The sequence below is a fragment of the Lithobates pipiens genome, unplaced genomic scaffold (assembly GCF_037356315.1).
Source record: "Lithobates pipiens isolate NorthernLeopardFrog02 unplaced genomic scaffold, aLitPip1_a1.2 Scaffold_13, whole genome shotgun sequence".
Lineage (NCBI taxonomy): Eukaryota > Metazoa > Chordata > Amphibia > Anura > Ranidae > Lithobates > Lithobates pipiens.
Window position 1 is genome coordinate 246,985,292 of NW_027507718.1, and position 26,639 is coordinate 247,011,930.

The 26,639-nt window shown below is 45.1% G+C and overlaps 1 protein-coding gene across 1 annotated transcript in view; it reads right to left on the minus strand.

Annotated features, from left to right (window-relative positions):
- The window catches only part of LOC143974757 (UDP-glucuronosyltransferase 2A2-like), a 183,998-nt gene that overhangs the window by 118,763 nt on the left and 38,596 nt on the right, over window positions 1-26,639 (minus strand). The window lies entirely within an intron of this gene.

The window sequence follows — 26,639 nt, forward strand, 5'->3', positions numbered from 1 at the left end:
CACCCCAAGGTATTTGAAACTATCTACCCATTGCAGGGGTATATCGGGAGGGGCGTTGGTGCGCGCAGCAGGGTCTATAGGAAACAAAAGAGACTTCGACCAATTAACTCTAAGGCCCGTAACAGTGGAGAATGAGTTTAGAGTCTGCAGAGCCCCTGTGAGTGAGGAGTCCGCATCGTTGAGGAAGAGAAGGAGGTCGTCCGCATACAGGGCAACCCTCTCCTCCAGCCAGCCCACGCGCAGGCCCCTAATGTGCGGGGAAGTGCGCAGGGCCTCCGCCAGAGGTTCCATGGCAATGGCGAAAAGGGCCGGAGAGAGAGGGCAGCCCTGCCGCGTGCCCCTGAAAAGAGGGAAGGGCCGAGACAGACTCCCCCCCAGCTTAATGGCCGACGTGGGGTGTCTGTAGAGCGTCTGTAACCACCCGATAAAAATCAAAGGGAATCCCATTCTGCGGAGAACCTCCCACAGAAAAGGCCACTCCACGGTATCAAAGGCCTTCTCTATATCTAGGGAGGCCACTACCCGTGAACCCTCATTGAGGTGTTGCGCATGAATGTTGGTGAATAGGCGTCGTAGGTTGACATCTGTGGCTCTATTAGCCATAAAACCGGTTTGGTCAGTCTCTATGATAGACGGCAATAGGGGCTGTAGTCTCATAGTAAGCAGTTTGGTAAGAATTTTGAAGTCTGTGTTAAGTAGGGCTATAGGTCTATAGGAGGCACATAATGTGGGGTCCTTAGGGGCTTTGTGAATCAGTATGATGTGTGCATGACTCATGGAATCGGGAAGAACGTCTTCCGTCAGACAATGGGAGTATAACTGGGCCAGTTTGGGGGAAAGTAGGTCTCCGTGGGTTTTATAGAACTCTATGGGGAGACCGTCTGGACCTGGGGATTTGCCGGTGGGAAAGGATCTGATGGCCCTCAGAACCTCCTCTGGGGTAATGGGGCACACCAAGGCTCCCCTCTCAGCGTCTGAAAGCCAGCCGAGAGCCAGGGGGTCCAGCCAAGGTGCCAGGTCTTGCGTCCTAAAGTCTGGGGGCAGGTGCGAGGTATAGAGGGAGCTATAGTATTGCCGAAATACGGCCAATATGTCTGGAAGGGAAGAGACCGAGTCACCCGAGGGAGATGTGATGTTGGGTATCACCGTCAGCGGTAGATCATGCTGCGCTAACATAGCCAGGAGACGACCGTTCCGGTCCCCCTGTTCAAAAAACCTTTGTTTGTTACGATAGAGATCCAGTCTGGTGAGTTCTGCTAGATGGAGGTTTAGTTCCCGTTTTGCTGCATTAAGGGCGTCAAAGCTAGAGTCAGTGGGGTCAGTCACATAGGCCTCGGTCCGGGTGTTCACTGCATGCTGTAGCTCAGTCGTGGCAGCCGCCTGTTCCCTACGGACCCCCGCTATTGAGGAGATATACTGGCCCCTAGTAAAAGCCTTGAAGGCGTCCCAGGTAATCTGCGGGGAGGAGGACCCTGAATTAAGTTCCCAGTATTCTGTAAGGCGAGGCGGGATAGAGTCAGTCAAGTCAGCATGGGAAAGCCAGTGGGTTCCCAGGCGCCAGAGGGCAGGGGTCCGGAAAGCGGGGGACCGGATGGTAAGAAGGAGGGGGCAGTGGTCCGACAACCCACTAGGCAGGTAGGTGGCGTCTAGCACGTCTGACATCAGGACCGGATTGGCGAAAGCAAGGTCAATACGGGAGGACGTTTTGTAGGTGGCGGAAAAGCAGGAGTAGGCCCTGGCCAGGGGGTGTTTCCACCTCCAGACCTCGGCCACCCCCATTGCCTGCGCCCACGTGGATAGGTCTGAGGAGTGCTGTTTGGGAGGGATCGGTCTGTCCAAATCTGGAGCTAGAATGGCGTTGAAATCACCCATAAGTAACAACTTGGCGGGGCAGTATGGGGTAACTCGTTCTAATATGGTATATAGGGTGGACGTGGAGAAGGGAGGAGGAATGTAAATATTAACCACAATATATCTTGTGCCCCAAACAGTAAAAACCACTACCACGTATTTGCCCTGGGGGTCGGTGTGAATCTGTTCCACAACGCATGGAAAGGATTTGCTGACCAGCACCGAGACCCCCCTGGCATAGGTCGAGTAGGAGGCATGAAAGGCTCTCTGGATCCACGGCTTCTTCAGTGCCAGTAGCTTGCTACCCACAAGGTGCGTCTCCTGGAGCAAAATCAGGTGGGGGGAATGTAATTTAAGATATTTGAACAATACAGCTCTCTTAAACTTGGAATTAAGCCCCCGGACATTCCAGGATAAGATATTAATAGTGGACATGTCACGTGTGGCCATCAGGTGGTTCCGCTAAGGTAGCGAGGAGATAGATATTAACAGTAACAGTGTGTGTCAGGAGCTGCGTAGATCCAGAGAGCCCATGATGGGAAGAGTCACGACCAAGTATTAACCATACAAACAAAAAAACACTAACAGTAGTCAAAAACAAAAATACCCTTGTTGACAGCCAGGTGTCAACCCTGCCCTTATCTGATGGCATCCCTGGGAACTTAGAAGCCACCAGATTGGGCCTATACCCTGAAAATAACAACATAGCCCTTTAAACCTTGCGCAATAGCAGTGCAAGGCCGTGCGCGGGAACTTGTGGAAGTTCTTAGGGGGTCAGCCGGTGCAAGCCGGCAGCCACACTCCGAGCTGAGCCCAGCTCAACAGAGTGGTCCCCCAGCTCGCAGTGGCTTGAAAACTAGGTGAAGCGGGGGGGGGGGGGAATTGTTCCTCTTAATAGATGGAGAACACTAGGCTTCCTGTGCTCGTGAACCAACCCAACTGTGGGGGTTCAATGGAAGTCTCTCGTCGAGGTACTAACGAGGTGGCTCCGGTATTGACAGGAGGTTATAGTTGCGAATAGCAGGTAATGATGTAAAAGGTGTAGGTATCCGGTATCCGGGCGGGAATGGGCCTTCAGTGCAATGTAGTCAGCCAGTCGTCGGCATCCGCTGGGTTGTCGAAAAACCGGACTATGCCCTCGTGCTGGACTCGCAGGCGGCTGGGGTAAAGCATGCCATATTTGATGTTCTTATCTCTGAGTCGCCTGCGAACGTCGGTGAAGGTCTTCCTCTTTCGCTGTAAATCAGCCGAAAAGTCAGGAAAAAGGAGCACAGAGGTGTTACCATATTTGAGATTGGGATGTTTGCGGGCTTCGGAGAGGATCCTGTCTCGGTCCCGGTAATTGAGGAAGCGGACCAGGAAAGGCCGAGGGGCCTTTCCTGGAATGGCGCGGCCAGTGGGCACCCGATGGGCCCTTTCAACCACGTAAGTAGGAGAAACTTCGGTGAGGCCCAGAAGATTTTTGAAGAACTCCTCAGCGAACTCAGCAGGGTGCTCCCCTTCCTCCCTCTCAGGTAGTCCCAGGACTCTAACATTGTTGCGCCTGAGTCGGTTCTCAGCGTCGTCGGACTTTGCGACCAGGGACTGCACGGTGCGCTGCAGCTCAGCAATGGAGGAGGCATGGGTGGCAGTAAGATCTTCAGTGGCGGATATTCTGCTCTCAGTTTCGGTCATTCTGCCTCTTATTTTGTCGAGATCATTCCTGATTAGGTTGCACTCCTCAGCAAGGTGATCAATGCGAACAAGCAGGGAGGTTTTGCTCTGCTCGATAGCAGCAAGGATCGTGGCCGTACTGTCTTGGGATAGCGGAGCCGGTTCCCCTGTGGCCGGAACCTCCCCAGGACCCATCTCCAGGTCCGCTAATAAAGACCGGAGTCGCCCAAGCAGGATGGGGTCCGACTGCGGCTGCGGGGGCACTGTACTGCTCCCAGAGGCCCTGGAGTCCTTCTTCCCCTTTTTAGAGGTGGGGGACATCTGGTGAGGCTCCAGAGGGGACACCAGCAGAGCAGCAGCACGGGTCCAGAACCCCGTCCAGGCAGCAGCAGGAGCGGCCCAAGGGGTAGCAGATGACAGGCCTGGAAGAACACCGCAAAGGCAGGCCGCAGAAGCAGCAGAAGCAGCAGTCCGCCGGGTGGCTGAGCAGGATAGAGCGGCGTCCAGCAGGCTCCACTAGGCCGCACCAGGCCGAGGCCTCCACGGCCGCTCCCTGCGGCCTCCAAGGTACACCAGGCAGGAAGAGGGGCAAGGGTGAGGATGGGGGGATGTCCCAAGGCGGACGGAGCCTCCCGCCACACAATCCGGCCGGCCGCGGTACACCTCCGGGGGCAGCCTCCTAGGAAACAGCGGCGTCGGGCAGGCTTTGTTAGGCCGAACTAGGCCGCGGCCGCCGCGATCTTCCCCGGCGGCCCGGGCGGTCTCCCCAAGCACACCGAGCAAGCAGGGGGGGCAATCGAGAGGATGGGGAGCAGTCACGGGGCACTAGGGTACTCCTTACCGCACGGCCAGACGGGGAACAGCTCTGTCCGGTCAGGCCTCAATCCACAAGATGGCGGCGTCCTCCGAGCAGGCGATGTCCGTTTCACCCCAGCCCAGATCCCTCACAGAATGGACTCAGGGCTCAGTGGGGGACAGGGGAACACTGCTGGCAAGGTGGCCGATCCTGATGTGGCAAATGTATGCGTGGATGGCAAAGGATTGCACAGGATAGCAGTTAGGATGTCGGAGCTCCTCTAAAGCACGTCTGCTGGCTCTCACATCCGGACACGCCCCCCCCATATCCATTATTTAACTATAGCTTGACTATGTATTGATGTCGTCCCCTTTAATGGCTCCCCGCGCGTTACCGGGAGTACGCATCGGGGAAAATCTGTGTTGGCCGTGTCCCCTGGACACAGCCAATCACAGATCGCTGTAAACGGCCAATCACAGCGGCCGTTTACAGCGCGATCGCCGCCTCCAATGGATGATGATCTCAAATGTAAACAAATGAGATCATCTCCCATTGCCGAATCTGTCTCCTCACACAGAGACAGCGTGTGAGGAGAGAGATTCTGTGAGTTACTTTTACAAGTGCCAAATAGTGATATTAGTGTCATCTGTGCCCGCCAGTGCCCATCTGTACCCTGCCAGTGCCCATCTGTACCCCGCCAGTGCCCACCTGTGCCCACCAGTGGCCACCTGTGCCCACCTGTGCCATCTGTGCACCATCTGTGCACCATCTGTACACCGTCAGTGCCCACCTGTGCACCGCCAGTTCCCACCAGTGCCCGACAGTGCCCATCTGTGCACTGCCAGTGCCCGCCAGTGCCCGCCAGTGCCAATCGGGGCCCATCTGTACCAATCTATGCCCATCTGTACCATCTGTGCCACCTCAGCAGTGCCCATCTGTGCCGCCTCAGCAGTGCCCATCTGTGCCGCCTCAGCAGTGCCCATCTGTGCCCATCTGCCACCTCATCAGTGCACATCTGTGCAATAAATCTGCACATCTGTGCAATAAATCAGTGCACATCTGTGCCGACCCATCAGTGCCCATTTGTGCCACCTCAACAGCACCCATCTGTGCCACCTCAACAGCGCCCATCTGTGCCACCTCAACAGTGCACATCTGTACAATCAGTGCACATCTGTGCTGACTCATCAGTGCACATCTGTGCCACCTCATCAGTGCCCATCTGTGCCACCTCTGTGCTGCTTCAACAGTACACATCTGTGCCACCTCATCCATGCACATCTGTGCGATCAGTGCCCATCTGTGCTGCGTAATCAGTGCACATCTGTTCCATCAATCAGTGCACATCAGTGCAGGCTTAGCACACACCTGTGCAGTCTCAACACCAGCAACCATGTCTAAAAGAGTCTTTTCCGCCGAGGAGGCGTACAAAATTCTTTCCACGGCCGATGAGAGCAACGGGGAGCTCTCTTTTTCAGATTCTCTTTCAGATTCGGATTCTGAAGCCGACATAAATTATGAGCCAGTCCTCAGTAGTGAAACACTGACTGAATCCGAGGAGGAAGATATCCGGCCCATCAAACGAAGGCGTTCTAGTGAGGCAGTGCCGTCCACCAGCACCGAAGTGCCGTCCACCAGCACCGCAGTGCCTCGGGAAGAAAGGCCAAGTACCAGTGGGGTGTCATCTCAGCCCCAAAGGGTTAGGAGCCATGCTGGCCTTCCCTATGCCCTTCAGAACCCCTTGTGGCTTCCTCCTAATTCAGGAGAGGCCAATGTTCCCCCTTTGACTGCCCAGCCAGGAGTCCAGGTGGACACGGAGAATTTTACCCCAATAGATTTTTTTAATTAAATTTTTACGGAGGATATGTTGGCGTCAATTGTGGCCCAGTGCAACCTGTATGCACAACAATTTATTTAGCAAAATCTGACATCTTATTATGCCCGTCCCTACGAATGGAGAGACCTAACGGTGGAGGAGTTCAAGGTTTTTTTAGGCCTCACATTTAACATGGGACTCAACAAAAAAAATCAATTGCGTACCTATTGGTCAACCCACCCCCTCCACCACACACCACTCTTCTCCGCGGTAATACCCAGAACCAGGTATCTGATGATCATGAGGTTCTTACATTTCAGCGACAATACCCAGTGCCTTCCACGAAATTACCCAAATTACGACAGGCTTTACAAAATTCGTCCAATACTTCATTATTTTTCACAAACATTCCCCAAATTGTTTACCCCGGACCAAAACATATGTGTGGATGAGTCCCTTATTAAATTTAGCGGTAGGCTTAAAATGAAGCAATTTATGCCCAGCAAAAGGGCCCGCTATGGGGTGAAGGTCTACAAATTATGCGACCGAGCCACAGGGTACACATATTCCTTCATAGTGTACGAACGGAAGGACACCAAGCTGCAGCCCCCTAATTGTCCGGACTACTTGGGATCCAGCGGGAAAGTTGTTTGGGACCTCATATAGCCCCTACTGGATAAAGGCTACCACCTGTATGTAGACAACTTCTACACATCTCTGCCCCTGTTCCAGAACCTTCACCGGAAGAAGACGCCAGCATGTGGCACCGTAAAAAGGAATCGGAAGGACTTTCCTCAAAGTCTTGTGAATAAGAAGCTGCGAAAAGGAGAAACCGCAAGTCTGCGAAACAAGGAGATTCTGGCAGTGAAGTGGAGGGACAGAAGGGATGTATGTATGTTGTCTTCTATCCACAATGATACGTTCGTGGAAATCTCCAGAAGGAATGGCCCCGTAAAAACCCCAAAATGCATTTATGAATATAATTTGTTCATGGGGGGAGTCGACTTCAATGATCAAATGATGGAACCATACCTTGCCACAAGACGGACATACCATTGGTACAAAAAAGTAGCAATTTATTTTTTTCAATTGGCCATTTACAATTCCTATGTCATTTACCGCAACTCCACCCAAAACCCCAAATGCTTCTTTGGCTACCAGGAGGAAGTTTTCACTGCCCACCAGAAAATATCCGATCAGATGTTGTTAGTCGACTCTCCGAGCGCCACTTTCCCGATAAAATCCCTCCCAAACCAACAGGCCAAAGACGTCAAAAAAGATGTAAGGTGTGTACCAGAGCAGGAGTCAGAAAAGACACATCTTATTATTGTGCACAATGTCCTTCCTAACCAGGCCTCTGCATAGGTGACTGTTTTCGCCGTTACCATACTTCAATAAATTTTTAGTGAAGTATGGTAAACATAATCCTCAGTTCCTGCCTTCATACACCTTCACACCCCTTATGCCACTGCCTGCACTGTAACTGACCCTGGCTTGTTATTCGACCACTCTTATGCCTGCCGATTCTGTACATACCGCTGCCTGATCTGGAACTGACCCTGGACTGTTATTCGACCATGCTTCTGCCTAACGATTCTGTACATACCTCTGCCTGATCTGGAACTGACCCTGGACTGTTATTCGACCATGCTTCTGCCTAACGATTCTGTACATACCTCTGCCTGATCTGGAACTGACCCTGGACTGTTATTCGACCATGCTTCTGCCTAACGATTCTGTACATACCTCTGCCTGATCCGGAACTGACCTTGGACTGTTTGACCACGATATTTGCCTCCCTCTTGGACTGATCTTGTATTCTGCCACTGGACTAGTGGGATTCAACACAGGGTCTCACATACAGTGGTGTGAAAAAGTGTTTGCCCCCTTCCTCATTTCCTGTTCCTTTGCATGTTTGTCACACTTAAGTGTTTCGGAACATCAAACCAATTTAAACAATAGTCAAGGACAACACAAGTAAACACAAAATGCAATTTGTAAATGAAGGTGTTTATTATTAAAGGTGAAAAAAAATCCAAACCATCATGGCCCTGTGTGAAAAAGTGATTGCCCCCCTTGTTAAAACATACTATAACTGTGGTTGTCCACACCTGAGTTCAATTTCTCTAGCCACACCCAGGCCTGATTATTGCCACACCTGTTCACAATCAAGGCATCACCTAAATAGGAGCTGCTTGACACAGTAAGGTCCACCAGAAGATCCTTAAAAGCTACACATCATGCCGAGACCCAAAGAAATTCAGGAACAATTGAGAAAGAAAGTAATTGAGATCTATCAGTCTGGAAAGGGTTATAAAGCCATTGCCAAAGCTTTGGGAATCCAGCGAACCACAGTGAGAGCCATTATCCACAAATGGCGAAGACATGGAACAGTGGTGAACCTTCCCAGGAATGGCCGGCCGCCCAAAATTACCCCAAGAGCGCAGCGACGACTCATCCAAGAGGTCACAAAAGACCCCACAACAACGTCCAAGGAACTGCAGGCCTCACTTGCCTCAGTTAAGGTCAGCGTTCATGCCTCCACCATCAGGAAAAGACTGGGCAAAAATGGCCTGCATGGCAGAGTTCCAAGGAGAAAACCACTGCTGAGCAAAAAGAACATCAAAGCTCGTCTCAATTTCTCCACAACACATCTTGATGATCCCCAAGACTTTTGGGACAACATTCTGTGGACCGATGAGACAAAAGTGGAACTCTTTGGAAGGTGTGTCCAAGTATATCTGGCGTAGAAGGAACACTGCATTTCATAAAAAGAACATTATACCAACAGTAAAATATGGTGGTGGTAGTGTGATGGTCTGGGGCTGTTTTGCTGCTTCAGGACCTGGAAGACTTGCCGTGATAAAAGGAACTATGAATTCTGCTGTCTACCAAGAGATCCTGAAGGAGAATGTCCGACCATCTGTTCGTGTACTCAAGCTGAAACGAACTTGGGTTCTGCAGCAGGACAATGATCCTAAACACACCAGCAAGTCCACCACCGAATGGCTGAAGAAAAACAAAATGAAGACTTTGGAGTGGCCTAGCCAAAGTCCTGACCTGAATCCTATTGAGTTGTTGTGGTATGACCTTAAAAAGGCCGTTCATGCTCGAAAACCCTCTAATGTAACTGAATTAGGACAATTCTGCAAAGATGAGTGGGCCAAAATTCCTCCAGGACTCTGTAAAAGCCTCATTGCACGTTATCGCAAACGCTTGGTTGCAGTTGTTGCTGCTAAGGGTGGCCCAACCAGTTATTAGGTTTAGGGGGCAATCACTTTTTCACACAGGGCCATGATGGTTTGGATTTTTTTTCACCTTTAATAATGAACACCTTCATTTACAAATTACATTTTGTGTTTACTTGTGTTGTCCTTGACTATTGTTTAAATTGGTTTGATGTTCCGAAACACTTAAGTGTGACAAACATGCAAAGGAACAGGAAATGAGGAAGGGGGCAAACACTTTTTCACACCACTGTATGTGAGGGGCTCCAGTATAGTTTTTCTGGATGAAGAAAACAATTTTCTTTGTTTTCTTATTCCTAGATTAGGGTCTGGAGACTCGGAGGCTTCAAAGAGATTTGGGAGGGAGAAGTCTCTACCCCTATCCCCATTCTGTCCTGAACGAGGCTCTACTTCTGTCTGCTGCCTGTAGGACTTACTGCCATCATGCCGAACTGACCACACCACATGGACCTGCCTACTACCAGGACCAATATTTTTGGCACTGCTGACAATATCTCTGCACTGACCCTGGACTGTATATGGACAGTATCCCTGCCTGCTGCCTGAAAAATTGTGTTCGCTGTTGCTGACCAAGTCCCTGCCTGCTGCCTGGACCAGTCAATATCCTCCTGTGGACAACTGCGCTTCTAAAACCACAGGTAATCTTTCTTTACCCTTTGCTCAGCATAATGTATTTGGGGGTGTAATTCTTGGTATGTGCAGGCTATGTGTCCCTGGAACGCCCAACGGTGTTCCTTGCATGTTGCGCCTCTGTATGTGGCCAGGCTGTGTAAACGTCTCACACATGTGGTATTGCCATACTCAGGAGGAGTAGTAGAATGTATTTTGGTGTGTTATTTTTGCTATGTAAATGCTATGTGTTGGAAATATCTTATAAACGGACAACTTTGTGTAAAAAAAAATGCGTTTTCATTTTTTTCCACATTTTTCAAAAACTTCTGGAAAAAATTGAACCATTCAAAAGACTCATTATGCCTCATAGATTACACGTTGGGGTGTTAGCTTTCCAAAATGGGGTCATTTTCTGGACGTTTCCATTGTCCTGGTGTTCCAGGGAATTCAAAACTGTAATAGGTGGTTGAGAAATGAAATGTGTAATTTATGCCCCTAGAATGCCTGAAGGTGCTACTTCAATGTTAGGCCTCTGTATGTGGTCAGGCTGTGTAAAAGTCTCACACATGTGGTATCGGTATACTCAGGAGGAGTAGTAGAATGTATTTTGGCGTGTTATTTTTGCTATGTAAATGCTATGTGTTGGAAATATCTTATAAATGGACAACTTTGTGTAAAAAAAATGCGTTTTCATTTTTTTCCACATTTTCCACAAACTTCTGGAAAAAAAATTAACCATTCAAAAGACTCATTAAGCCTCATAGATTATACGTTGGGGCGTTAGCTTTCCAAAATGGGGTCATTTTCCGGACGTTTCCATTGTCCTGGTGTTCCAGGGCCTTCAAAACTGTAATAGGTGGTTGAGAAATGAAATGTGTAATTTATGCTCATAGAATGCCTGTAGGTGCTACTTCAAAATTAGGCCTCTGTATGTGGTCAGGCTGTGTAAAAGTCTCACACATGTGGTATCGTTATACTCAGGAGGAGTAGGAGAATGTATTTTGGGGTGCTATTTTTGCTATGTAAATGCTATGTGTTGGAAATATCTTATAAACGGACAACTTTGTGTAAAAAAAAATGCGTTTTCATTTTTTTCCACATTTTCCAAAAACTTCTGGAAAAAAATGAACCATTGAAAAGACCCATTATGCCTCATAGATTATACGTTGGGGTGTTAGCTTTCCAAAATGAGGTCATTTTCTGGACGTTTCCATTGTCCTGTTAATTTTCACTGCAGAGGATCAGAAGTCAAGATCTGAGTTCACATGCTGCCAGTGTTAGTAAGTGGCTTCACAATCCTCATTGCCAGGAAACTTGTGCCAAATTACATTGCAAAAGAGGTCTGGGTGTAACACAGCAACATAAAAAGCAAGAATCTGTGTGTATGTACAGTGTAGTCACATATGGTAACCCGGCAAGATAGACAAATTAGGTAAAATCATCAAGTAAAATGTTATGTTTCTTAAATGTGTGTGTGTGTTGATATAGTTAAAGTATAGTTACATTTTTTTTTAAATCAGCACAAGTGACTGTACTTACATTGAATGTGCCCCTTGTGCTGGTGACTGTTATATTCCTTTCCTTTCTGCCCCCAAACCCTGCAACTGTAATCTTCTGATTCTGTAGTAGTTAATACGAGCCACCTAACTTGTCACTGGCCTTTGTCAAAAGTATGGACTATGCCAGCCCTTTCCGCCCCCATGCTTCATTCATAGGAGCTGTACTATTACTTCCCACAGTGAAAAGCACTCTATGACTGGAGGATGGGTGGACGAATCAAAGGTTTGCCTCCTCCATTCACAGAGCGCTTTTCATTGTGGGAATCTAGAATAAAGCTTTTATGAATGAAACGCAGGTATGGAAAGGGCGGACATAGTTGGCATTTTTGATGAGTTTGATGAGATCACAGCTACTGGCTACTGGGGTATGGATGGTGGCAGAGAAAAGAACATTTCAATGAACAGCCAACTGCAACAAGGAACAATTTTTGTTTAGTATAAGTATCATCCCCGATGATGATTATAACAAAAAAATCTAACTAAACTTAAGCTTTAATACACATATGTATATGTCAACTAAGCAACATATAATTTTGTATAGTTAACATATAGGTATATACATAGTTACATAGTTAGTAAGGTTGAATAAAGACACCAGTCCATCCAGTGTGAGTGTCTACAATTACCCCTATCCCTGTACATTGCACACTCACATTGGTCCCTACTCTCAAGGAGCCCACAATCCAAGGCAGGGGTCAAGTCCTGGGGAAAAAAGTGTGGGAACTCCCACCCAAGAAGCACTCCCCCACCAAAAAAAAAATGATACGCTCATATGCACGAATGCTTCAAAAGTGGTATTTTTCATCCAATTTCCGTATTGTGTGTATGAAGCTTAACTGTTAGTACATAAAAAAAATCCTCAATAAACATAAATACTGAGTTGTGTTGGCGGCTGCTGGTGTAGCACCTGCCACACAGCTCTCATACTTCAAAGTCTTGCAAGACACGGCTGCTAACGGGAACTGAGTTCCTGTTGTGGAAAAAGTGCAGGAACTCCATTCCCATGCGTTCCCGCAGGACTTGAGCCCTGATCACAGGGGCCCCATTCATATACTAGGGCCAATTTTGGACAGAAGCCAATTAACCTAGCTCTATGTCTTTGGAATGTGGGAGGAAACAAACACAGGCACGGGGAGAACATGCAAACTCCAGGCAGGTAGTGTCGTGGTTGGGATTCAAACCAGCAACCCTTTATACTGCTAGGTGAGAGTGCTAACCACTACACCACTGTGCTGCCAGGTATATTCACGTTATATATTTTTCCACCTTAATGAAAGAAATTCTACATAATTTCCACATCACTTCTTCTCTAAAATATGTCCATAACACAAAGCTAAATGAAAAAAATTGATTACAGGCATACCCCACTTTTAAGTACACAATGGGGTTTATTTACTAAAGCTGGAAAGTGCAAAATCAGACTCACTTCTGCATAGAAAGCAATGAGCGTCTAGATTTTATTACCAAAGCTTAATTGAACAAGCTGGGGTTAGAAGCGCATTGGTTTCTAAGCAGAAGTGAGCCTGATTTTGCACTTTCCAGCTTTAGTAAATAATACCCATTGTATACTTAAAAGTGGGGTATGCCTGTACTCATATATTTGGTTTTGCCACATTCTCCAATTACTTTTCATGCTCACCTAATACTTCACTGTAGTAACCATCCCAGTTGCCAGCAAACACAAAATAGAATAATATGTCTTGGAAAAGGTAGAAGTTTGTGTTTTGCCATCTCTCTAGGAAAGACATCCTATCAGTTAGTTCTGCCATGGCTCCAGGCACATAGGAAAAGGGGGCTGGAAGATGTCCACATAGTCTCTCCATTGAGTTGCCCATGGAAAATCTAAAAGAATAGACAAATGGAAGTCCAAGAACTTCAGCAATAAGTTCACCACATGCGATCAATGGATCTGAGATCAGGACATCAAACTTCTTGCTTTCTAGTTTCTTTATCAATGACTTGTTCTTAAGTACCCCGTCACACATATGATTTTGCATTTTCTGTTGTTTGGTCACCATCTCTTTCATTTTTTGATAGAATTCCCAATAGGTCATATTAGGTACATCAAAAATCCATAGACTTAAAAATTCCTCAAGAAACTTTTCATTCTCCTCCTTTGTGAAAGGCACATCAAAAGCTTCATATTTGATTGGTGATTCTTTACTGGCGTCTGCACCCATTATTAGAGCGGCCGAATTAAGCAACACTGTAACTTCATGATCTCTATTGGTAAGTTCATTCAGGATTATTTTCATATTCAAAAAATGACTAGCGTCTGTTGGCCACACCAAAATCTTTCCAGCAGAAACAGTGTTGAAAAGACATGTGTGCAGGAGCAGAAAAACAATCCCAGTACAGAACATGATGATGACTCACTGTGATCTAAGGTTGTGTGAGGTGGTACAAAGTGTAAAAAACTTTGCGGAAAACTCTGAACACTAGAGGCAAAATCAAACAGTGCCTATATATTGTTAATAGCCATTTTCCAGTAGACTTTTTAGTAATAGAAATAAACGGTGTTTCCTAGTGTGGACATTTTCCCATATTTTGCAGAGCAGTGTTGCAATAAAATATGTATTTCTGTCAATCTATTTCAACATTGCATAAAAGACTTTCTTGGAAATTAAACTTTCTTGGAAATTAAACTTTTAATTCATTTTGAATAAAGTAACAGAGAGTTAGTAGGGTTATAACCCCTTTCAGTTTTTTTTTCTTCTGCATCCCATTAACCACTTCAGCCCCGGAAGGATTTACCCCCTTCCTGACCAGAGCACTGCGTCGCTTCAACTGACAATGCGTGGTCGCACAACGTTGCACCCAAACAAAATTGACGTCCTTTTTTCCCCACAAATAGAGCTTTCTTTTGGTGGTATTTGATCACCTCAGATTTTTAGTTTTTGCGCTATAAACTAAAAAAAAAACAATTAAAAAAAAAAAACAATATTTTTTTCTTTTTGCTATAATAAATATCCCCCAAAAATATATTTAAAAAAAACAAATTTCTTTCTCAGTTTAGACCGATATGTATTCTTCTACATATTTTTATGAAAAAAACCACAATAAACGTATATTGATTGGTTTGCATAAAAGTTATAGCGTCTACAAAATAGGGGATAGATTTATGGCATTTTTCTTATTAACTTTTTTATATTAATTATTTTTTCTGCGATTTTTATCGTGACTGTGACATGGCAGACACGTCGGACACTTTTGACACTATTTTGGGACCACTGTCATTTATACAGCGATCAGTGCTATAAAAATGCACTGCATACTGTGTAAATGACACTGGCAGGGAAGGGGTTCAACACTAGGTGGTGATCAAGGGGTTAAGCTTGTCCTAGGGAGTGATTCTAACTATAGGGGGGATTGTCTCACTAGAACATGACAGAGATCACTGCTCCCAATGACAGGGAGCAATAGATCTCTGTCATGTTACTAGGCAGAACAGGGAAATGCCTTGTTTACATAGGCATCTCCCCGTTCTGCCGCTCCATGACATGCCCACTATGCTGCGATTTAAAGGGGACGTACCTGTACGCCCATTTGCCCAGCCGTGCAATTGTGCCGATGTACATCGCCGCACGCTGGTTGGCAAGGGGTTAAAGAGATTTTCCCCTCATTTTCTGCACTATAGCCAAAACAGAAATCTATCCAAAGTGACAGAATCCCTGGCTGTCACCAGGCATCATCACTGAGACCTCCCCCCTACTTCTCAAATGTGTTGTAACCTTCTAGAAGAATTGGAGGGGAGGTAAGGTGGAGTTGCCTGGAATATTCTGGGGGCTCTGACCAATCCCCAACTTGGATTGGCAGGGGGCAGGCCCCCTCAAATACTGAGGTTTAGCCCAGCTGGGGAGGAGATGTTTGGGTGGAAGCTTAAGATCGAGTGTTAGGCTGTCATGTCCTTTGAGGGAGCACCCCAGTTTGGGGGGGTGGAGAGCTGGTACTGTAAGCAGTAGCCACATGTGGGACAGCTATCAATACAGACTACCGTATAAAGCATATCTTAGATGAAGCTACCTCCTTTGGCATTTTGAACTCTTTAGTAAGGATGAGCCGAACACCCCCCTGTTCGGTTCGCACCAGAACCTGCGAACAGACCTAAACTTCGTGTGAACTTTAGAACCCTATTAAAGTCTATGGGACTCGAACATTCACAATCTAAAGTGCTAATTTTAAAGGCTAATATGCAAGTTACTGTCCTAAAAAGTGTTTGGGGACCTGGGTCCTGCCCCAGGGGACAGGGATTAATGCAAAAAAAGTTTTAAAAACTGACGTTTTTTCAGGAGCAGTGATTTTAATAATGATTAATGTGAAACAATAAAAGTGTAATATTCCTTTATATGTCGTACCTGGGGGGTGTCTATAGTATGCCTGTGAAGGGGCGCATGTTTCCTGTAACAAAGTGTGATTTGTGAAGGAAAAAAAGTCTTTTAAAATCACTTGCGGCTATATTGTCGGCTCCCATAATACAGAGAACACTCAATGAGTGTTCTCTGTATTAGCCGACAATTCATTCATTCATTGATTAAAAAAAAATTCAATTACCAGGCCCTTCAGGTCTGGTATGGATATTAAGGGGAACCCCGTGTCAAATTTAAATTTTTTTTTTTACGTGGGGGTCCCCCTAAATATCCATACCAGACCCTTTAGGTCTGGTATGGATATTAAGGGGAACCCCGCATCAAATTAAAAAAAAAATTGACGTGGGGTCTCCCTAAAAATCCATACCAGACCTTTTATCCGAGCACGCAACCTGGCAGGCCACAGGAAAAGAGGGGGGGACGAGAGAGCGCCCCCCCTCCTGAACCGTACCAGGCCACATGCCCTCAACATTGGGAGGATGCTTTGGGGGTCTGTGACCCCTCAAAGCACCTTGTCCTCATGTTGATGTGGAGAAGGGCCTCATCCCCACAACCCTGAGCGGTGGTTGTGGGGGTCTGCGGGCAGGGGGCTTATCAGAATCTGGAAGTCCCCTTTAACAAGGAGACCCCCAGATCCGTGCCCCCCCCGTTTGAAATGGTACCATTTCACAAAGAAAGTGTAAAAATGGTTAAATAAGACAAACACACTTTAAAAAAATTATTTTATTAAAAATAAAAAAAAGATTCCAGCGGTGCTAATCCACTCCTGCTATCCAGCGACGGATCTCCGGGGTCCAGCGATGGATGATCATATCCAGCGATGGGGGATCTCTCAGTCCAGCGCTGTCCATACATCCGTCTTCTGTCTCCACTGCGGAGACACTGCGGGGATCCCAGCGCTGACGTTTCTTATATTAGGAGGGCGGGGCCACCCGTCACCTGACCCCGCACCCTCTGACGCTGGTGAGGAAAGCTATGGGGTTCCCCAGTGACGTATGGGTGACCCCGCCCCCCCTCTGATGTAACGCAGGTTTCCATTACATCAGAGGGGGCGGGGTCACCCATACGTCATTAGGGGATCCCTGGCTCCCCTCACCAGCGTCAGAGGGGCGGGGTCAGGTGACGGGTGGCCCCGTCCTCCTAATATAAGAAACGTCAGTGCTGGGATCCCTGCAGTGTCTCCGCAGTGGACAGGGTTGAGAAGCACTGATTTAGAGCACTGAGCTAAATTCTAGCTCAAGACAATCCTACTCTAATTGTGGGCATTTCAGGTAAACCAAGTGAGTGTTAGAACCCCTGCTTGTCTTTTTTAGGTTGGGCTTTGTGTCCCTTTTCTGAAAATTGGCTTCACTTCCTGTCACAGCCAAACAGGAAGTGAGGGTAAAACCCTACCAATGTCTTTCCTTGGGGACACACAGGTCAATCTAACTAGTGTCCCCATTAGGCAAGTTGCACTCTAGCACTTTGTTGTGTACACCCCAAATTATTAGGTATTTTGGGATTTATTAAAGGCAAATTCACTCTGTAATAAAAGTGTACTCGCTGTGAATCTAACGGGAAGCACTGGTGACTTTATCATCCAATCATGTAGAAGCAAAGATGCTGTTTTTTTTCTTTGCATGTCCCCTCGGATCTCCAACAACTGCACTTCCAAATACACTTGTAGTGCAAAGTGGATTTGCCTTTAGTGAATAAACCCCAAAGTCCAAGATACCTAATAATTTGGGGTGTACAGAGCAAAATGCTAGAGTGCAATTTACCTAATGGGGAAGCTATTTAGGGTTTACTTCCTCTTTGTCTACCTGCAAAGGTAAAGCATAATGGGCTACTATGAATTGCATAATAGCCCATTATGTGTCACTTACCTGACACAGGAGCCAGCGTTGTCACCGCTGTTCTCTGTAGCACGGAGCGTCCATCTTCTTCCGGGTATCGCTGCTCCGGCCACTCACAGCGCCGGAGCAGTAATGACGTCACTCCCGCGTATGCGCACGGGAGTCGCCACTAACGGCATATCGTCGTTAGCAGCGGCATTCCAAGTGCGCCTGTCTTTTTGTAAATATCTCCTAAACCGTGTAGGTTTAGGAGATATTTCTTGGACCTACAGGTAAGCCTTAACCACTTCAGCCCCGGACCAATTGTCAGCCTAAGAACCAGAGGTCTTTTTAAAATTTCGCACTGCACTGCTTTAACTGGTAATTGCGTGGTCATGCAATGTCGTACCCAAACAAAATTTGCGTCCTTTTCTTCCCACAAATAGAGCTTTCTTTTGATGGTATTTGATTGCCTCTGCGATTTTTATTTTTTGCAATATAAATGGAAAAAGTCCAAAAATTTCGAGAAAAAAATATATTTTCTACTTTTTGTTATAAGAAAAATTGAATAAACTCAATTTTAGTCATACATTTAGGGCAAAATGTATTCAGCCACATGTCTTTAGTAAAAAAAAATGTCAATAAGCGTATATTTATTGGTTTGCGCAAAAGTTATAGCGTCTACAAACATTTTGTGGAATTTACACAGCTTTTAATTTATGACTGCCTATCTCATTTCTTGAGGTGCTAAAATGGCAGGGCAGTACAAACCCCCCCAAATGACCCCATTTTGGAAAGTAGACACCCCACGGAAATTGCTGAGGGGCATGTTGAGCCCATTGAATTTTTTTTTTTGTCCCAAGTGATTGAATAATGACCAAAAAAAAAAAAGTTTACAAAAATTTGTCACTAAATGATATATTGCTCACACATGCCATAGTTATATGTGGAATTACACCCCAAAATATATTCTGCTGCTTCTCCTGAGTTTGGGGATACCACATATGTGGGACTTTTTGGGAGTCTAGTCGCGCACGGCACCCCGAAAACCAATCACCACCTTCAGGATATCTAAGGGTGCAAATTTTTGATTTCACTCCTCACTACCTATCACAGTTTCGAAGGCCATAAAATGCCAAAATAACACAAACCCCCCCCAAATGACCCCATTTTGGAAAGTAGACACCCCAAGAAAACTGCTAAAGGGCATGTTGAGCCCATTGAATATTTTTTTTTTTGTCCCAAGTGATTGAATAATGACACTCCAAGCTATTTACTGAGAGGCATGTTGAGTCCATGAAATATTTTATATTTTGCCACAAGTTGCAGGAATATTACAATTTTTTTTTTTTTTGCACAAAGTTGTCACTAAATGATATATTGCTCACACATGCTAAGGGCATAAGTGAAATTACACCCCAAAATGAATTCTGCTGCTTCTCCCGAGTACGGGGATATCACATGTGGGGGAGTTTTTGGGAGCCTAGCCACGTACGGGACCCTGAAAACCAAGTACTGCCTTCCGGATTTAAATATAAAACGCTACCAAAAAAAACTGTTAGCGATCGCAGGGATCAGGCCTGACTCTGCGAACACTGCAGTTATGTGTTTAGTGTTTTGTAAGTGACAGTGATCGATCGATACTGCACTTGGGTGGGCTGGGCGGAGGGGCAAAACGCAGGTGCTAGCAGGTATCTGGGCTGATCCCGCTAACAATGCGTTTTTTTGGAACCCTAAACTGCTGGGGACGCTAGTATAGATCTGATCAGTCAGATATTGATCTGTTCAGATTCTATGCCACTACAGGAGGTTTATGATTTGCGCATGGGTGTTAGCGGTACTGGCACTAACCTAGCGCTGCCTGGGGTGACGTAGTCCCTGACCCTAAAACCTAACTGATATCACCCGCCGGGTGATCAGGGGGTTAAACCTTTATTGGGTAATAAATGGTGGGTGCCCTGATGCTATAAAAAGCAAACTAACTAACCAGAGTCACCCGTAACACTTATATGGTGATCAATGGTGAAAGGGTTAACTAGGGGCAATCAGGGGGTTAAAATCTTTATTAGGTAGTATATGGGGGTCCCTGGCGCTATATAAAAACCTGACGGGGAACCTAAATAACTAACTGGCTAACCAGCGTCACCAGTGACACTTATACGGTGATCGCTGGTGAAAGGGTTAACTAGGGGCAATCAGGGGGTTAAAACCATTATTGGGTAGTATATGGGGGTACCTAGCGCTATAAAAACCTGGCGGTGAACCTAAAAAAATAACTAGCTACCTAGTGACACTAGTTACACTAATGCAGCGATCAGAAAAATTATCGCTTAGTGACACTGACAAAGGAGGGTGAAAGGGTTAACTAGGGGCAATCAGGGGGTTAAAACCATTATTGGGTAGTATATCGGGGTACCTAGCGCTATAAAAACCTGGCGGTGAACCTTAAAAAATAACCAGCTACTTAGCGGCACCAGTAACACTAATGCAGCGATCAGAAAAACGATCGCTTAGTGATACTGGCAAAAGGGGGTGAAAGGATTAACTCTAGGGGCAATCAGGGGGTTAAACTTTTATTGGCTGTAGGGGGCTACCCTGGACCTAACACTAACTGCCCTGACAGTTTTTACTGTCACAACTGACACTGAATGCAGTGATCAGTAAATAAATGATCACTGCAATCAGTGACACTGTGACTGGGAGGGGGGCGATCGGGGGGGTGATGGGGGGGGGGGTTTGCGTGCCTACATGTCAGTGTAGTGTTGGTGCACTTACTTTCACTGTTCTCCTCGTAGTCCGGTCAAAAAGACCGCCCCGAGGAGAATGACATCCCTTCCTCCCTGCCTGTGTTTACTATACACAGCGGGGGAAGCTTCTCATTCGCCAGGAGCGATCGAGAGGGGATGGCCAGAAACCAACGGCCATCCCCTCATCCCGGATCGCTCCTGCAGCAAATCGGACCGCTGCATCCAGCGGGAGGGGGTCCGATCGTGCTTGTGCCTGTCGGTGTCATTGCACCGACGTACATTGCCATGCGGCGGTCCTTAAGTGGTTAATCTAGGCTTACCTGTAGGTCAAAGTGGTTTGTAAGGGTTTACAACCACTTTAACTTTGCAAAGACACGTTCCTAAGTGAAACTGTGACAACAATTGCCTTTCACTAGAAATATTTTAGTTCAGTCCTGGACATCTGCATCTGCTTTACTATTAATTTCCCTAAAAATTGGGTTCCTGCAGCTAGATGCGCTCAGTGCACAACTGATGTGTATGTGTATGAGTAAGTGCTGTGCGTGTGGAGGTATGTACCCGTGGCGCATATCTGGTTCCCGGAATGACATCATGCCCCCTCCAGGAAGCTGCTTGTACTGCTGCTAATTTCTTTCCACCACTATGCCCCGCTCACTGTTCTCTAAGGAAGTGATGATCCTTATTTGCAAATTAAGAAAATATTTTTTTTTTTAAACATGGGGCGGTGTTTGTGTGGGTCCCTAACACACGTTCATATATATTAGGGCCAATTTACCTACCAGCATCTTTTTAGAGCATGGGAGAAAACTCCCACAGGCAGAATATGCAAACTCCAGGCAGATGGTGTCTTGGGTGGGATTTCAACCAGTGACCCTTTTGCTGCTAACCACTACACCACTATGCTGCCCAATTATATACCTATATATTTAGGTTCTTGTGTCCACCAGCAGAGAGATGTTGGGTAGACACACTCCCAATTCTGGAGGCATTATAATAGTCTAGCACAGGGGTCTTGCGCCGGTTCTCATGTTCGGTTAATAACTTTTCCAGTGCACCAATTAAGGTATGAACTGGCACAACCCATTCCTCTTAGTAAATCAGCCCCTATGAGAGTTAACATTCTATATTGTAAAGCACTGCGTAAATTGATGGCGCTATATAAATCCTATATAATAAAAATAATAATTCACCAACAGAGAAATTAGCTCAACAGGCTAAGAAAATTTAACTAACAGGGGTAATAATATCAGGGAGACTCCAGCACTGTGCAGAATTTTGGGCACTGAATGAATGGATTTTTAGCAGAGTGAACCTATAGCTACAATGTGACGTGAAATATTTAGCAGTGCTACTAAATGTTTCACTTTGCACTGCAACTGGAGGTTCCCTCGGCCTTCGTAGACTGTACACAGTGCAGGGGTCTCCCTCATATTATTTCTCCTGCTGGTCAAATGTTCTTAGCCTATAGTGTTAGGCTATATTCTCGACATTATTGGTGAATAATAACTCTCATGGTCGAATGTTCTTACGGCTATTTTTCTTTTGGGATTGAATGTCAGGGAATGTTACATTTGCATGATGAAAGGCAACAAAGAAACAATTACACACATATTACAGGTATATTTTTTATACATTTGCACGAATGATGATACAATCCTAAAGAAGTTACCAAAATATATATTGATTTATTTTATGCATAAATCACTGTTTAGTCATACAGCTTTGGCCTTCTATGCTTCTAGGTCCCATATCAGCTGCATGGCCTTGCTTAGCTATAGTTATTCCCCTGCTGGCCATAGCTTTTCACATTTCCTTGAGTACAACAGATAGTGAGACACCAGTCTATCCTCTATAGTGACCCACAGCAACTAGCCTATTTGTAAAATGTGAGAACGGGCAAGATTCATTCGCATTGTGTAGAGATTTACTAATTTCACAAATACCCCTAGAATAGCCCTATATGGTCTGATACTCTCCTAAGCATAACATTTGGGCTTTAAATTGGGCTGTTCATGTCCTTGCTAAGGGTGTATTCATATGAAGGGAGCTTGGAGATAATTCTACAGTGAATTAATTACTATAGGTTATGATTCCTGCACCCAACAACATATTAATTGCACCAGTATACTTACCTAGTGCCTCACTATAATATGCATCCCAGGAGGATGAAAGGACAGAATAAAATATAGCATCTTGCAATAAATAAAAAATTGTATTTCTTAGGCGTTCTATAAAGGACATTCTATCTGTGAATTCAGTCATTATAGCGGGTACATAAGAAAACGGCATGGGTTGTTGACCACAAAGTCTTTCTATAATATTAGCCATTGAGAACCTAAAGGAATAGATAAATGGCACACCAATGACCTCAGCGATAAGTTCACCACAAGGAGCTAGTGGGTCTGCAACAAGGATATCAAACTTCTCATCTTTTAGCTTCCTTAACATCACCTTGTTCTTTATGATGCCATCACACACTAGAAGCTGTACCTCCAAGGAGTCCGCCATGGCTTTTTTCATTCGGGTAAAGAATTCCCAGTAGGACATATTGGGAAGATCATAAATCCAAATACGTAAGAATTCCTCTAGTAGCTCTTCATGTCTGGTTCTTGAAAACGCAACAGGGAAGACTTCAAATTTTAAAGCTGAGGTTTTGTTGGTGTCCATGATAAGGTTGGCTGAGTTGACCAGCACTGTTACTTCATGACCTTTGTGTGCAAGGTTTTCAAGGATCACATTTAAGTTCATAAAATGACTGCCGTCTGTTGGCCAAGCCAGAATTTTCCCTGAGTATGCTGTGCCAATTAAACTGACATGCATCAGAAGTAAAACGCTTGCATAGAACATTTTGAAGATCTGGAGTGCATAGAGACTTCCTGAACAAGAGTGTAATACTAACTACCCAGCAACACTGCACTTTGTTAGCTTGGTTTATCAGGAAATCACATGATCTGTACATTCTATACAATGAATTCCTTCTACCAAAGGATAAAGGGATGCTTTCCATTTCTTTTCACAATGCTCCATCTACAGACCAGGAAATGATATGCAGGTGATTGAAAACAATGATAGAATTGACCTGATTGCTGTGCAACACAGTGTTTCTTATACACTGTATGAATAACCATTATATCCCTAATGAACCACTTCATTAAGTAGATAATGTAAGTAAAACAAAAAAGTCAGTGGTAACAATGTCATATTATTTTGCTTGTTATCTTCCAATTTGGTTGTCAGAAAAACAGTCCTATGTATGGTATTTTATAATTGTTTTAACATTTTTGCTTGTTCTGAAATAAAGCTCACAGACATATCTTTATATCAAAGGAAATTCAATCGCTTAAGCCTTGTTTACACTTGTGGTTGGAGGGCAGTAAAAACACATGCCCAATGTGCAGTTTTACTGTACCCAACCACATCCAACCTACAAAGACAGCAGGTGAGGGTGTCCATATGCCACAGCATAATTTCTTCACACTGTCCGGTACATCTGGTTCAGCTAAATGGGCTGGCACCACAACCGCCTCACAACTGCGTACATTGATAGGGGTTAAAGCAGGTGGCAAGGTGGTGGCATACTGCCTCCTCAACGTCTGTCAAATGCCTTCTGAAGAGTGACTTCTGAGGGCAACACAAGTATAAACAAGCCTTGCTGGGTATGAACGCCGCTGCTGCTGTGTACCCAAGCGCATGTTCCACTTCCTCCTCTGTGCGTGTTAATGTCACTCTGACTCCATCCTATGTGTTATGTCCATAGATTTTCTCATGATTATAAAGGCTAACTACCTGCAGGTAATTTTGAAATTGATGCCAGCAACACAAAAAAGGACAGGGCAACAAAAAGCTTAAAAGTAAGTGGCGCTAGCAAGGAAGAGCTGGAAGAAGATTTTTCAACTAATGAGGTTAATTAGTAACAGGTCAGTAACATGATTGGGTATAAAAAGAGCATCTCGGAGAGTCAGAGTTTCTCAGAAGTAAAGATGGATACAGGTTCACCAATTTGTGAAAAGCTACATCTAAAAATTGTTAAAACAATTTCAGAATAATGTTCCTCAAGGTAAAATTGCAAAAACTTTAAATATATTATCATCTACAATAGATATCATCAAAAGATTCAGAGAATCTGAAGAAATCTCTGTGCATAAGCAGTAAGTCCTTAAACTTAATATTGGATGTAATCGTCTTCAGGCCCTCAGATGACATTAAAACAGGCATGATTCTGTAATGGACATCACTGCATGGGCTCATGAATACTTCCAAAAATAACTGCCTGTGAACACAGTTTGCCATGACTTCCAAAAATGCAAGGTAAAGCTCTATCATGCAAAAGAAAAAGCCATATCTGAGTATGATTCAGAAGAATCTACTCAGGGGCAAAGCTGAATTAAAATGGTCTGTGGAAATCTGTTCTGTGGTCAGACAAATTGAAATATGACATACTTTTTTGGCAACCATGGGCTATGGGTCTAGCTGATGGGGGGGGGGGGGTTTCCTGGTTTTCCTGGGGAGTCCATACTGATGAAGGAGGCTATATACCCTCATCTGTAATGCTGAGCTGTATACACTGATCTGTGAGGCTGAGCTATATACTCTGTTCTGTGATGCTGAGCTGTATACTCTGTCCTGTGATTCTGGGGTTGTACACTCTGTCCTGTGATACTGAGCTGTATACTCCTGACACTATAGGTGGAAGCAAGTGGAATACAGGGGACGGAATGGGTGGATTCTATAAGGGGTGGGGCTTATGATAAGTGGGAGGGGTCAAAACGGAAGGACAGGGTCTGGCCCCCACCATCCTAAAACTTTACCAGCCGCCACTCCCTGAGAGTGTGCACTTTCAGCCCATATCTATTATTTAACTATAGCTTGAATATGTTTTGGTAAATACCTGAAAAAAAAACTAAAATTGTGCCCGTGTCCACATATATATGGACCTAACTGTATTTGCAAAAATTTATAACAGAAAATAAGAAAACTTTTTTTTCTGCCTTTTTTTGTTTGTTCAGCAAAAAAACAAAAAAAACAAAGGTGATTAAATACCACCAAAATAAATCTCTATCTGTCTAAATAAAATGGAAAAAATAATAATTTGCACAGTGTTGCATGACTAGGCAATTGTCATTCAAAGTGTGACAGCGATGAAAGTTAAAAATTGACCTGGGGCAGGAACTGGGTGAATGTGCCCAGTATTGAAATGATTAATATTTGTGTACAGAGTATGGGAATCACAGAGGAGTGCTGGCAGGCATATCGCTGTACTATCAGTGTAGGAAGATTATCACAATTTTTTATACTTGTTAATTTTCACTGCAGAGGATCAGAAGTCAAGATCTAAGTTCACATGCTGCCAGTGTTAGTAAGTGGCTTCACAATCCTCATTGCCATGAAACTTGTGCCAAATGACATTGCAAAAGAGGTCTGGGCGTAACACAGCAACATAAAAAGCAAGAATCTGTGTGTATGTACAGTATAGTCACATATGGTAACCCGGCGAGATAGACAAATTAGGTAAAATCATCAAGTAAAATGTTATGTTTCTTAAATGTGTGTGTGTGTTGATATAGTTAAAGTATAGTTCAATTTCTTTTTAAATCAGCACAAGTGACTGTACTTACATTGAATGAGCCCCTTGTGCTGGTGACTGTTATATTCCTTTCCTTTCTGCCCCCAAACCCTGCAACTGTAATCTTCTGATTCTGTAGTAGTTAATACGAGCCACCTAACTTGTCACTGGCCTTTGTCAAAAGTATGGACTATGCCAGCCCTTTCCGCCCCCATGCTTCATTCATAGGAGCTGTACTATTACTTCCCACAGTGAAAAGCACTCTATGACTGGAGGATGGGTGGATGAATGAAAGGTTTGCCTCCTCCATTCACAGAGCGCTTTTCATTGTGGGAAGCTAGAATAAAGCTTTTATGAATGAAATGCAGGTATGGAAAGGGCGGACATAATTGGCATTTTTGATGAGTTTGATGAGATCACAGCTACTGGCTACTGGGGTATGGATGGTGGCAGAGAAAAGAACATTTCAATGAACATAGCAGCCAACTCCAATAAGGAACAATTTTTGTTTAGTATAAGTATCATCCCTGATGATGATTATAAAAAAAAAAATCTAACTAAACTTAAGCTTTAATACACATATGTATATGTCAACTAAGCAACATATAATTTT